The sequence below is a fragment of the Colobus angolensis genome, unplaced genomic scaffold (assembly GCF_000951035.1).
Source record: "Colobus angolensis palliatus isolate OR3802 unplaced genomic scaffold, Cang.pa_1.0 Scaffold90, whole genome shotgun sequence".
Classification (NCBI taxonomy): Eukaryota; Metazoa; Chordata; class Mammalia; order Primates; family Cercopithecidae; genus Colobus; species Colobus angolensis.
The window spans coordinates 5,718,735-5,730,484 of NW_012122932.1; the positions used below are offsets into that span (position 1 = coordinate 5,718,735).

The following is an 11,750-nucleotide window of genomic DNA, read 5'->3' on the forward strand; positions in this document are numbered from 1 at the left end:
ATGCAGCTGGAAACCATCATTCTCAGGAAACTATCGCAAGAACAGAAAACCAAATACCGCATGTTCTCACTCATAGGTGGGAACTGAACAATGAGATCACTTGGACACAGGAAGGCGAACATCACACACTAGATCCTGTTGCGGGGAGAGGGGAGAGGGGGAGGGATAACATTAGGAAATACACCTAGTGTAAATGACAAGTTAATGAGTGCAGCACAACATGGCACATGTATACATATGTAACAAACCTGCACGTTGTGCACATGTACCCTAGAACTTAAAGTATTGAAAAAAAAAAGATTACCCTCTTCCTGATATCATTGATAAAAGTCCAAGGGCTCATGAACACTTGATTATATGGCCAACTCAGAACAAAGCACCATGGACAGGAGGATTGAATGTTCTTATTTGCCAAACCCAGGTCGTGTGCTCACTTCCTGGAGTTGGGGTAGAGTCTGCTCCTCCAAAATCACTTAGGGAGTGGGTGGTTCCCCAAGGCAAAAACAGGGCACTGTTTCCAGAAGAAAGGGAAAGATGATGAGAAGGCAATGATGGGACATCACTGGAGGTCCACTCTCTTCAGCTTGCTAGGAGTAGTCCTGGAACTAAAATCTAGTTTTGTATAAACCTCTGCTCAGTGCTGTTCCTACTGAATCAAGATGTTGCCCGTGTCATATAGATGCAATGTTAATACTCACACAGCATCTTCACCTGGTTAAGGTGCCCAGTAATTGTAAACACAACAACATTCCTGTTCTATTTGACAGGATCAGGGAAAGTGGCCAGTTCAGGAGGCAACAGAAGGCTGGAGACAAAGTCACAATTGGCCCCACCAATCAGCAGGGAGACCAAACTCTTTCTAAGAAGCTTCTAAAGTGGGGAGAGCAAAGATGGTTTAGAAAGTGTTCTCAGAGGTCACTAGTCAATCCTCTCATTTTACAGCTAGGGAAATGGAGGCTCGGAGAGGAAAAGTCACTTGTCTATAATCGGGCAGCTGAGATAGGGACAGGGTTTAGTGGTTATGACCAAGAGCTTCAGTACTAAATAGGCCAGTGTTTAAATCTGGCTCCACCACTTACTAACTGTATGAGTTAGCCCTAGTTCCCTAACTTCTTGGAACCTAGGTGTCCTTTTCTGTGAAATGGAGAAAACACCATCTACCTTATGGGGTTCTGCAGATGATTCAGTGGCATAACGTATGGGATGCATTTTGTACATTGCCTGGCCCATGGTGTTGAGTTGAAAACTGGTCACTGTTTCAAGGTGCCAGTGGAGTTGGGAAAGAGGAGAGGTCTTGAGGCTGAATCAGCTCATCGAGGGCCTGGTATGTCCTCACCAAAAATCCCACAAAGCCCAGGATGCTGATCAGAGAATCCTTGGTGATGATGAGGGAGCTCATGCTCTCTGAATAGTATGTGGTCATCTCCAGGAGACGCAGGATGATGAGGGGCAGGGTGCTGCTGCTCACCAAGCTCATCTGGGTAAGGACCAGGTCCAGGTGGGGGATGAGGATGGCCAGGGAACCTGCAGGGGAAGAAGATAACCTGGTTTCCACTTGCCTCAGAGGGTAACACACTTACTATTAAAATCCTAGCATGGCAGAACATTTGCAAACATTTCATAGAAGCACTGAAGTGATCTCCTTGTCTTGCTAATCTATGGGGTCAGAATATTTTGGCAGGATGTTAAAAGAAAAATCCAACATGAAGATGATTATGTCAGGAAGGTGTCCTTTCTAAAAAGGAGCCAGTAGGGTAGGAGGAGTTTGACCCCAGTTATGTACACATCCAGGTGGAATTCAACCTGTTCAACTAGGCCAAATTGTACAACCAGCTGCATTTGATTTGAACTATTTATATTGAGCCTGATCATCAGCCTCCTGATGGGTAGATAGCTGGTGGTGGATGGATCATATGATTGTTCTATTTTTAGTTTTTTTGCGAAATCTCCACACTTTATCATAGAGGCTATAGTAATTTACGTTCTGTAACGCAAATAATACAATGTATTAGCATTCCTTTTATTCTGCTCCTTGCCAACATCTGTTATATTTTGACTTCTTAATAATAGCCTTATAGACTTCTTAATTCTGACTGGTGTAACATGATATTTCATTGTGGTTTTAATTTGCATTTCTCTGATGATTAGTGATGTTGAACATTTTTTCATATTAAAAAATGTCTACATACGTCATTTGGCAACTTTCTAATGGAGTTATTAATGTTGGGTGTTTTTTTTTTTTGAGTTGTTTGAATTCCTTGTAAATTCTGGGTATTTACGGATGCATAGTTTGCAAATATTTTCTCCTATTTTGCAGATTGTTCACTTTGTTAATTATTGTTTTGCTGTGCAGCAGTTTTTTAGCTTACTTAAGTCCCATTTGCCTATTTTTGTTTTTGTTGCCTGTACTTTTGAGGTCTTAGTCATGAATTCTTCACCTAGTCTAATGTCCAGGAGTGTTTTCCCTGGGTTTTCTTCTAGGATTTTAATACTTTCAGGTCTTATGTTTAAGTCTCTAATCCAACTTGAGTTGATTTTTGTATATGGTGTGAGATAGGGGGTCCACTTTTATTCTTCTGAATATGGCAATCTAATTTTATCAGCATCATTTATTGAAAAGGGTATCCTTTTTCCAGTGTATGTTTTTGTCAACTTTGTCAAAAATCATTTGGCTATAGGCATGTCTCTTTGTTTCTGGGTTCTTTATTCTGTTCCATTGATCTTTGCGTCTATTTCTATACCAGTGTCATGCTGTTTTGGTTACTATAGCCTTGTGGTATAATTTGAGGTCAGGTAATGTGGTGCCTTCAGCTCTATTCTTTTTGCTTTGGATTGCTTTGGCTATTTGGGCTTTTGGGGGAGGGGTTCCATATAAATTTTAAGGTTTTTTTTTTCTGATTCTGTGAAGAATGAACATGAAATTTTAATAGGGATTACATTGAATCTGTAGATCACTTTGGGCAGTATAGTCATTTTAACGATATTAATTCTTTTGATCCATGAGCATGGAGTGTTTTTCCATTCATTTGTGTCATTCCTTTCATCAGTGTTTTCTAGTTTTCTTTGTAGAGATCTTTCACCTCCTTGGTTAAATATATTCCTAGGTATTTTATTTTTTGTAGCTACTGTAAATGGGATTGCCTTCTTGATTTTGTTCTCAGCTTGATTGTTATTGGCATATAGAAATGGTACTGATTTTTGTATATTGATTTTGTATCCTAAAACTTTGCTGAATTCATTCATCAAACCTGAGAGTTTTTTGTTTTTGGAGGAATTTTTAGGTTTTTCTAGACATAAGATCATATCATCATCAAACAGAGGTACTTTAACTTCCCTTTTCCAATTGTATGCCTTTATTTCTTTTTCTTGCCTGATTGCTCTGGCAAGGACTTCCAGTACTATGTAGAATAGGAATGGTGAGAGTGGGTATTCTTGTCTTATTCCAGGTCTTAGGGAGATAGCTTTAAAGTTTTCCCTCTTCAGTATGACATTGGCCATGGGTTTGCTGTATATGGCCCTTGTTATTTTGAGGTATGTTCCTTCTTTGCCTATTCTGTTGAGGGTTTTTATCATGAGGGAATGCTAGATTTTATAAAATTATTTTTCTTCATCTATTAAGATAATCGTATTGTTTTTGTCCTTAATTATTTATGTGATAAATCAGTTATTGATTAGATAAATCAATAAATAGTCTAGCTAGAAGTTTGTCAATTTTGCTTATCTTTTCAAAGAACCAACTTTTTGTTTTGTTGATCCTTTTTATAATTCTTTTTTGTTTTCAATTTCATTTGGTTCTGCTCTAATCTTTATTATTTCTTTTCATTTGCTAGCTTTGGGTTGGGTTTGTTCTTGTTTTTCTAGTTCCTGGCGGTGTGATAGTAAGTTGTTAATTGGTGATCTTTCTATTTTGTTTTGATGTAGGCATTTAACTCTATAAGCATACCTCTTAGCACTAATTGTTTTTTATATATCCCAGAATTATGTTATATATCCATTTTCATTCATTTCAATTTTTTTTTTTTTTTTGAGATGGAATTTCAGTCTTGTTGCCCAGGCTGGAGTGCAATGGTGTGATCTTGGCTCACTGCAACCTCCGCTTCCCAGGTTCATGCGATTCTCCGGTCTCAGCCTCCTGAGTAGCTGGGATTATAGGTGCATGCCACCACACCCGGCTAATTTTTGTATTTTTAGTAAAGACGGGTTTTCATCACATTGGTCAGGCTAGTCTCGAACTCCTGATCTCAGATGATCCACCCGCCTCGGCTTCCCAAAGTGTTGGGATTACAGGCATGAGCCACTGTACCCGGCCAAAAAATTTTAAATTTCCATCTTAATTTCATCATGGACCCAAAGATCCTTAAGGGACATATTGTTTAATTTTCATGTATTTGTATAGTTTTGAAAGTTCCTCATGGTATTGATTTCCAGTTTTGTTTCCCTGTGGTCTGAGAAGACACTTGATATGGTTTCAGTTTTTAAAAATTGAGACTGATTTGTGGACTAACATACAATATGTCTTAGAGAATATTCTATGTGCTGATAAGAGGAATGGATACTCTGCAATTGTTGGTTGGAATGTTCTGTAAATATGATTTGGTCCATTTGGCCTAGAGTCCAATTTGAGTCTAGTGTTTCTTTGTTGATTTTCTGTTTCAGTGATCTGTCTAATGCTATGAGTGGGGTAGTGAAGTCCCTCAGTATTATTATATTGCTGTCTCTTTCTTTAGGTCTAGTAATACTTGTTTTATAAATCTGGGTGCTCCAGTATTTGATGCATATATATTTAGAATTGCTATATACTCTTCTTGAATTGATCTCTTTACCATTATATAATTATTTTCTTCTTTTTAAACTATTTTTGATTTAATATCTATTTTATCTGATACAAGTATAGCTACTCCTGCTCACTTTTGGTTTCTGTTCGTGTAGAATATCTTTTTCCATCTTTTAATCTTCAGTCTCTAAGTGTCTTTACCAGTAAAGTGAGTTTTTCTAAGTAGCATATAGTTGGTTCATTTTAAAGCTCAATCCTGTAATCTATGTCTTTTAATTGGGGTCTTTATTTAGTCCAACTTGGCTTCAGGTAACTTGAAATGGGCTATGAAGCTGTTGAGCAAGGGTGATGTGATGTTGGCTAATTTCCACACTGGTACAAACATTGCTGTCTCCATGCAAGAAAAAGGTGAAAGAGCAGGACAGTCATTCACTTTTATTTACAGGTTTTTAATTTTTTTATGAGACTATACAAACCACTTACCAATATGTTCAAAGTTCTGGTTCATTAAACACCATCCCAGCAGACTGTGAACTGCTTTGAAAAGCAGAGTATGGCATTCATAGTAAAGTCTTTTCTCCCACACTCCATTTTCAAGGTCAGCAAAATTGGGGTCTTTGCCCCACCAAAATATTGACAATTCTCTTCTTCTAGGTATTTGATCTTGCTGCCAAACACCAGCTATATCTGTCTTAACGCAGCGATTAAAGCTGTTCAAATTAGGGTCACCTTGAGTCGCGGGAAACATATTAGGGGCAGAAGTTGGGCCTTGCCATACATATCTTTTCCATTTAATCCTTGTCAAGTCAGCCAGGCAGAAGAGGTCATGGTGACCATCTTGCAGGCTGGCCTGGTTCATCATGAAGGAGGAATTCATCATCTCTCATAGCAGCTGCCACCAGCAGCCACCATCTGCCATTACTGCCACCGCCAACCACAGACAGAAACGCTGGACACCAGGGAGGGTGAGAGGTGGGTGGTGGTTGGAGGAGTTGAGGTAAAGGAGGTTGCTGGGCCACTTGCCACTTCTACTCACCCCCTGCCACTGCCATGAGCATCCACTGCCACTTGGCTGGCACACAGCCACCTGGGCCTGAGGGCCAGAGGAGGGGGGCAATGCTGCACTCACCCAGCAGGCTGGACTGTGGAACCTATGGATGGACAACTGTCTCTCTCAGAAGGACAGAGGACATGTGTGGCCTTTTCACAGGAACAATAATAAATTACATAATAAATAATCAAAATTGGGTCAGAGCTGGCAAAGTCCAAGCCCTGGAGGGTTCTTCCAGGTGGGGAGGGGCTTGCACAAGGGCAGGAAAGCTGAGAATGGGGAGAGAAGCCCAGGCCCCCAGCCTGGCAGTGGTAATGTCCTTACGCCTATAGTCTCCTCAATGGTGGCAGAATTTTCAGACTGAGACCATTCTCTGGCTCCATCTTTGTATTGTCTCTTGATGAGCCAGACTAACATTGGCCCTCCTGCTGCCTCACTGCCTGGATGCCATAGTCTCCCCCATTTTATGAGCCCAGCAGGCAATGGTTTTCCCCTACTTTAATTGAAATTTATAGGTTTTCTTATTTGTTTATTTATTTGAGACAGAGTTTCGTTCTTGTTGCCCAGGCTGGAGTACAATGGCACGATCTCGTCTCGCTGCAACCTCCGCCTCCCGGGTTCAAGTGAGTCTCCTGCCTCAGCCTCCCGAGTAGGTGGGATTACAGGCATGCACTACCACACCCAACTAATTTTGTGTTTTCAGTAGAGATGGGGTTTTGCCATGTTCGTAAAGCTGGTCTCGAACTCCTGACCTAGGTGATCTGCCCACCTCGGCCTCCCAAAGTGCTGGGATTACAGGCATGAGCCACCGTGCCTGGCTCTCTTCACTTTAATTGTGGCCACAGGGACCAGCTTGCCTTCTCTGGGGTAAAGTTAATTTTAACATTATATTTAACTTAACACAATATACCCCAAATATTAACTATTTCAATGTGTAACAATATAAAAACTGTTAAAATATTTTACATTTTTTTATTACAGTTTTAAAATCTAGTATTTATTTTATACTATGGAACGTCTCAATTCAGATTAGTCACATTTCACGTGCTCAATGTGGCTAGCAACTACTATATTAATGCAGGCATACAAGAAATATTATAGCATTAAGTGCTTATGTAAGAAAGAAAATAGGTCTCTAATCGATAATCTAAACTCTGATGTCAAGCAACTAGAAAAAAAATTAAAGCAAGGTGAAGGGGAGAAAAGTAAGAAAAAAATGCACAAAAGTGAAAGCAGTGTAAAAACAATAGAGGAAAATTAATAAACCAGAAAGTTATTTGTTTGAAAAGATCAATAAAATCTACCAGACAGTTCAAGAAAAAGAAGTCAGAAGACACAGATTACCAATATCAGAAATGAAAAATAGGAGGTCACTCTAGATCCTATTGACATTAAAAGGCTAATAAGGAAATATTAAAAAGAACCCTAGGTGGGAGACTGAGGCGGGTGGATCACCTGAGATCCGGAGTTTGAGACCAACCTGGCCAACATGGTGAAACCCCCTCTCTACCAAAAATATACAAATTAGCTGCCACAGTTGTGGGGCGAGGACCGGAATAAGCAGGACAAACAAGAGTGTCTGGAAACCCAAAGGCAGAAGCAGAAAGAACGGATACTGCAGCTCAAGACCCAGCTAGATGACCTGGAAACATTTGCCTATCCAAAAGCAGTTATGATGCCCTGCCGCAGTTCGTGGTGTTGGAAAGACGGTGGGTGATCCTAGACGAGTTAATAAAGAAACTGGACATGAATCTGAATGAGGACATCAGTTCCGTTCCCTGTCCACGGAAGAGCTTGGTCAGTGTGTAGATGCAGTAGTGGCTCACATCGTCAACCCAGCCCTACTCAAAGATCAGTTGGTTGAGCAACTGGAAACTCAGATCGGAGACTTCTACATGTTCATCAACCTCATCCAAGATGAAGTGGGAAGCCTCTTGCAGACAGGTGGTGGACACTGTAAGTGCAAGACCTCTGGGAAAACAGGAAATGGCTCCACCAGAACTGGCAGCAGCGGACCCGCTGCCTCCAGGACATAGCAAAACAAAGACAGGGGAGGTGAAGAAAGTCCAGGGGACAGGGCTGCACCTGATACTGCAAGTGCTGGCAATGCTCCAGATTTTGCTGTTAGCTAATTTGGTTGTGCCACAGTCCAGATCCCTCCAACCCTGTAACAGAGGAGCCAGGCTGACAGATTACGCTCCCTTGCTGAAGAGGCTGGAGGTGTCAGTGGACAGAGTAAGCAGCTAGCCTTGAGGCACCAGTTACACGACCATGTCACCACCTCTGCCATCCTCCAGGACCTCTCTCTGGCAGGCAAGGATCAACTGGCCATGTGGCTGTGTGGAAGGGGCTGATGGTGGCTGTGAGGGACCTGCTAGCCCATGAACTATATGTCTCCTCCTCAGGAATGAGCCTCGTCATGGCTCCTACTGCTTGTTTGCTGCCAACCTTCTCCTCAGCCCCTGAGCCCATGCACCCCTGGGAGCTCTTTGTAAAGTACTGAAACCACCTTAGCAAAATTATGACTGAGACAGTGAAAGAGATCTAACTTAACTCACTCCATCTTCTAATTTGCGAGCTGTCTTTGTTCATTCCTGGGCACAAGCTGAACTAACTATGGGAGAAACTTAGTTTGTAGTTTATAGTTTAAACAAAGATGGTAACAGCCCTTTCCCAAAGCAGAACTCCTTCTTACCTGGGGACTAGACTAACATTAGCCACAGGATTAGAAATTATGGTTTAGGAGTCATGCAGCTGGAGGCTACAAGATTCTGACCCTCCCGAAACTGCTCCTAAGATCAGTGCTTGAGATATTTTGCAGACTCCGCACTTGGTGGATCAGCTGGCACCACCCAGATTGATAAACTGGCTCGTCTGATCTTGTGGCCCCCACCCAGGAACTGACTCAGCGCAAGAAGACCGCTTTGACTCCCAATGATTTCATCCCTGACCAATCGGCACTCCTGGCTCACTGGCTTACCCCCACCCACCATGTTATCCTTAAAAACTCTGCTCCCCGAATGCTTTGGGAGACTGATTTGAGTAATAGTAAAACTCCGGTCTCCTGCATAGCCGACTTTGTGTGAATTACTCATTCTGTATTGCAATTCTCCTGTCTTGATGAATCTGCTCTGTGTAGGCAGCCAGCAAGGTGAATCCCTTGGAGGGTTACAGTACTACTACGCTAAAAATGGCGGTGCTTATGCCCAGCCCGGGAGCTCTCCCAGTCTTTGCCCTTTCTGTTACAGGAGGCACTGTTGTGACCCCCAAAGAGAGCCTACTGACCGTCATCCACATGGTGCTGACAGAGCATGACCTTGTAAGCACAGTGCAGACTCAGAATTGAAGGCTTTGGTGTGCATGGCACTGAATGAGCGGCCTCTGATGTCCTGGGTGAACCTCATCTGCAAGTCCGGGTCACTCATGGAGCCTCACTACCAGCCTGGGAGCTACGGAGCACACACAGGCTTTGAGAGTGCCCTCAACCTGCACAGTTGCCTCAGTAGCCTCAAGTTCAGCCTCCCTGTAGATCTGGCCATGAGCCAGTTCAAAAATATCAAAGATGCCTTTTGATGAGAATGTCCTGACCCCAGGCAAGCTCCTGGCTCAGTAGGGATAGATGTGTTAGTCTTCAAGCATAGAAGCAAGGAATCAAAGGTGGGATTAAAGGCATTTTTCCCAGATGCTGCTTAGATCATCAGTCATATGAGTGCAAAGTGTGTTTTCCCCACCAACTTAGCATCTTGGAAAGATGTGCTGGAGACCCTCTTGTTAAGAAGGTTCTGCCCTGGTGTGTAACCACAGCGTACATATGGACACATGTGCCTGAGCCTGTGTTAAAGGAATCAATCATGGCACATAGTACCCCAACTCATTGCACCAAATCTGATTCTCAGAAAACCTGGGTTAACCATTCTTTTTATGGCCGTGAGTGACAACATGAGTGAGTCATTGGTCCCAGAATAATTTTGCCTGGAGGAACCTATTGGTTGAGCCATCTTCGTTCACTTGAAGCGTGTTTGAGAGGCCAAGACCAGAATCTAAATTCCTTTTATGAATAGATTTCCGTTTCTTCCTGACCCCAAGGCCAGAGGAGACTATATATTCCATGGCTGCCTCTAAAACTAGGAATGGGAATATCTGAAAACAGCATTTCTAAGGGAGGTAGCCACAGGTTGATTTTAATATGGGCCCTTTTTCTTGGAGAGGTAAGGAGTGACATCTTCCTGATAAGGTGGTTCTCTTCTCATGGCACAGACAACGGGCTTTCTGTTTATGAGGAGAGAGAGCTGATATTTGGTATTCTGTTCTCTAGCAAGTAAACATTCCTCTGCTCTCCTCCCAATAAGACAGACATGGTCTTTTAATTTTTTTAATTTTAATTTTTCGAGATGAAGCCTGGGTGACAGAGCAAGACACATGGTGCAATCTCAGCTCACTGCAACCTCCACCTCTTGGGTTCAAGCAAGTCTCCTGCCTCAGCCTCCCGAGTAGCTGGGACTACAGTCACATGCTACTACGCCTGGCTAATTTTTTGTATTTTTAGTAGAGACGGGGTTTCACCATGTTAGCCAGGATGGTCTTGATCTCCTGACCTCATGATCCGCCCACCTCGGCCTCCCAACATGCTGGGATTACAGGCGTGAGCCACTGCACCCAACCCACTGTCTTTTTAGAAGTAAATATATTCAAGCTAAATGAGAAAATCCTTGCCACCCAAGTCGAGTATGTACAGGAATGCAAATCGGTAACCTGCAGCTGTTCCTCCTTGGGTTGTGACTCACTGGACACCACTTGTCCTGGAGGCTGGCTGGCTGGAGGACATCTGATCTGGTAATAAGTACTGCAGCAGGGATAGGTGCCACAGCAGGATAGCAACTGCAGCAGATCACTGTTTCCAGGCCGGGGTGGAGTATTTCATTGTGAAACTGACTTTAGAGTGGTTCTATTTGGTCTTCAGTATTTTAGCCTCATTAGTTCACATTTGTCATACAGCTTGTGATGAGTACTACTCTAGGACTGGCCAAAGATGGGCAAAATGTATCACTCTAAACACTACTGATTCAGCATTGTTATCATGTCTTAAATTGCCAGCTGTGCTTTTTTTCTGCACTACCTAACGTCGTGCATTTTAACTTAATTTTTTTTTTTTTTTGAGACAGAGTCTCACTCTGTCGCCCAGACTGGAATGCAGTGGCACCATCTTGGCTCACTGCAACCTCTGCCTCCCAGGTTCAAGCAATTCTCCTGCCTCAGCCTTCCAAGTAGCTGGAATTACAGGTGCCTGGCATCATGCCTGGCTAATTTCATATTATTAGTAGAGATGGGATTTCACCATGTTGGCCAGGCTGGTCTCAAACTCCTGACCTCAGGTGATCTGCCCGCCTTGGCCTCCCAATGTGCTGGGATGAGCCACCGCACCCAGCCTTTAACTTAAAAATTTTTCAGCAATATGTTACTTGTTTAAGATACGTTATTGGTATTTCATTAGAATTAGTTCGCCTTCCCTGTGAAACAAGGCCATTGTAAAATGTAGTGGAAAATGATACATATGTGGTTGCTAATAAAATCATAGTGTTTTGTGACAAAAAAAAGAACCCTATCCCATGAAGGTAAATGTCTTCATTTTTGAAATTCTTCAAATTTTTCTCTCTAAAATGTTTTTATCTTCCAAAAAAAATTTCCTAGTGTGAGCTGCATAACATGTTGCACCCTATATTGGGAATCAGGAGACCTGTGTTCTAGTCCTCGCTCTGAAACTAACTCTCTGGGAGACCCAATATGTATCCTCTCCTTTCCGGGTGTTGGCTCTTGATGCACTTTCAGCTCCCTTATCTGTGCTCCATGAAGTATTAGTTACTTGCCCGAGAGGTCTGACTCAGGGTGCCTCCAAAACAGTTCTTAGATATTAGGGGTGAGCCAGGA

The 11,750-nt window shown here is 42.5% G+C and overlaps 1 pseudogene; it reads left to right on the forward strand.

Annotated features, from left to right (window-relative positions):
* Positions 1-7,362: 7,362 nt before the first annotated feature.
* On the forward strand, positions 7,363-9,398 carry LOC105504253 (annotated as a pseudogene).
* Positions 9,399-11,750: the final 2,352 nt, after the last annotated feature.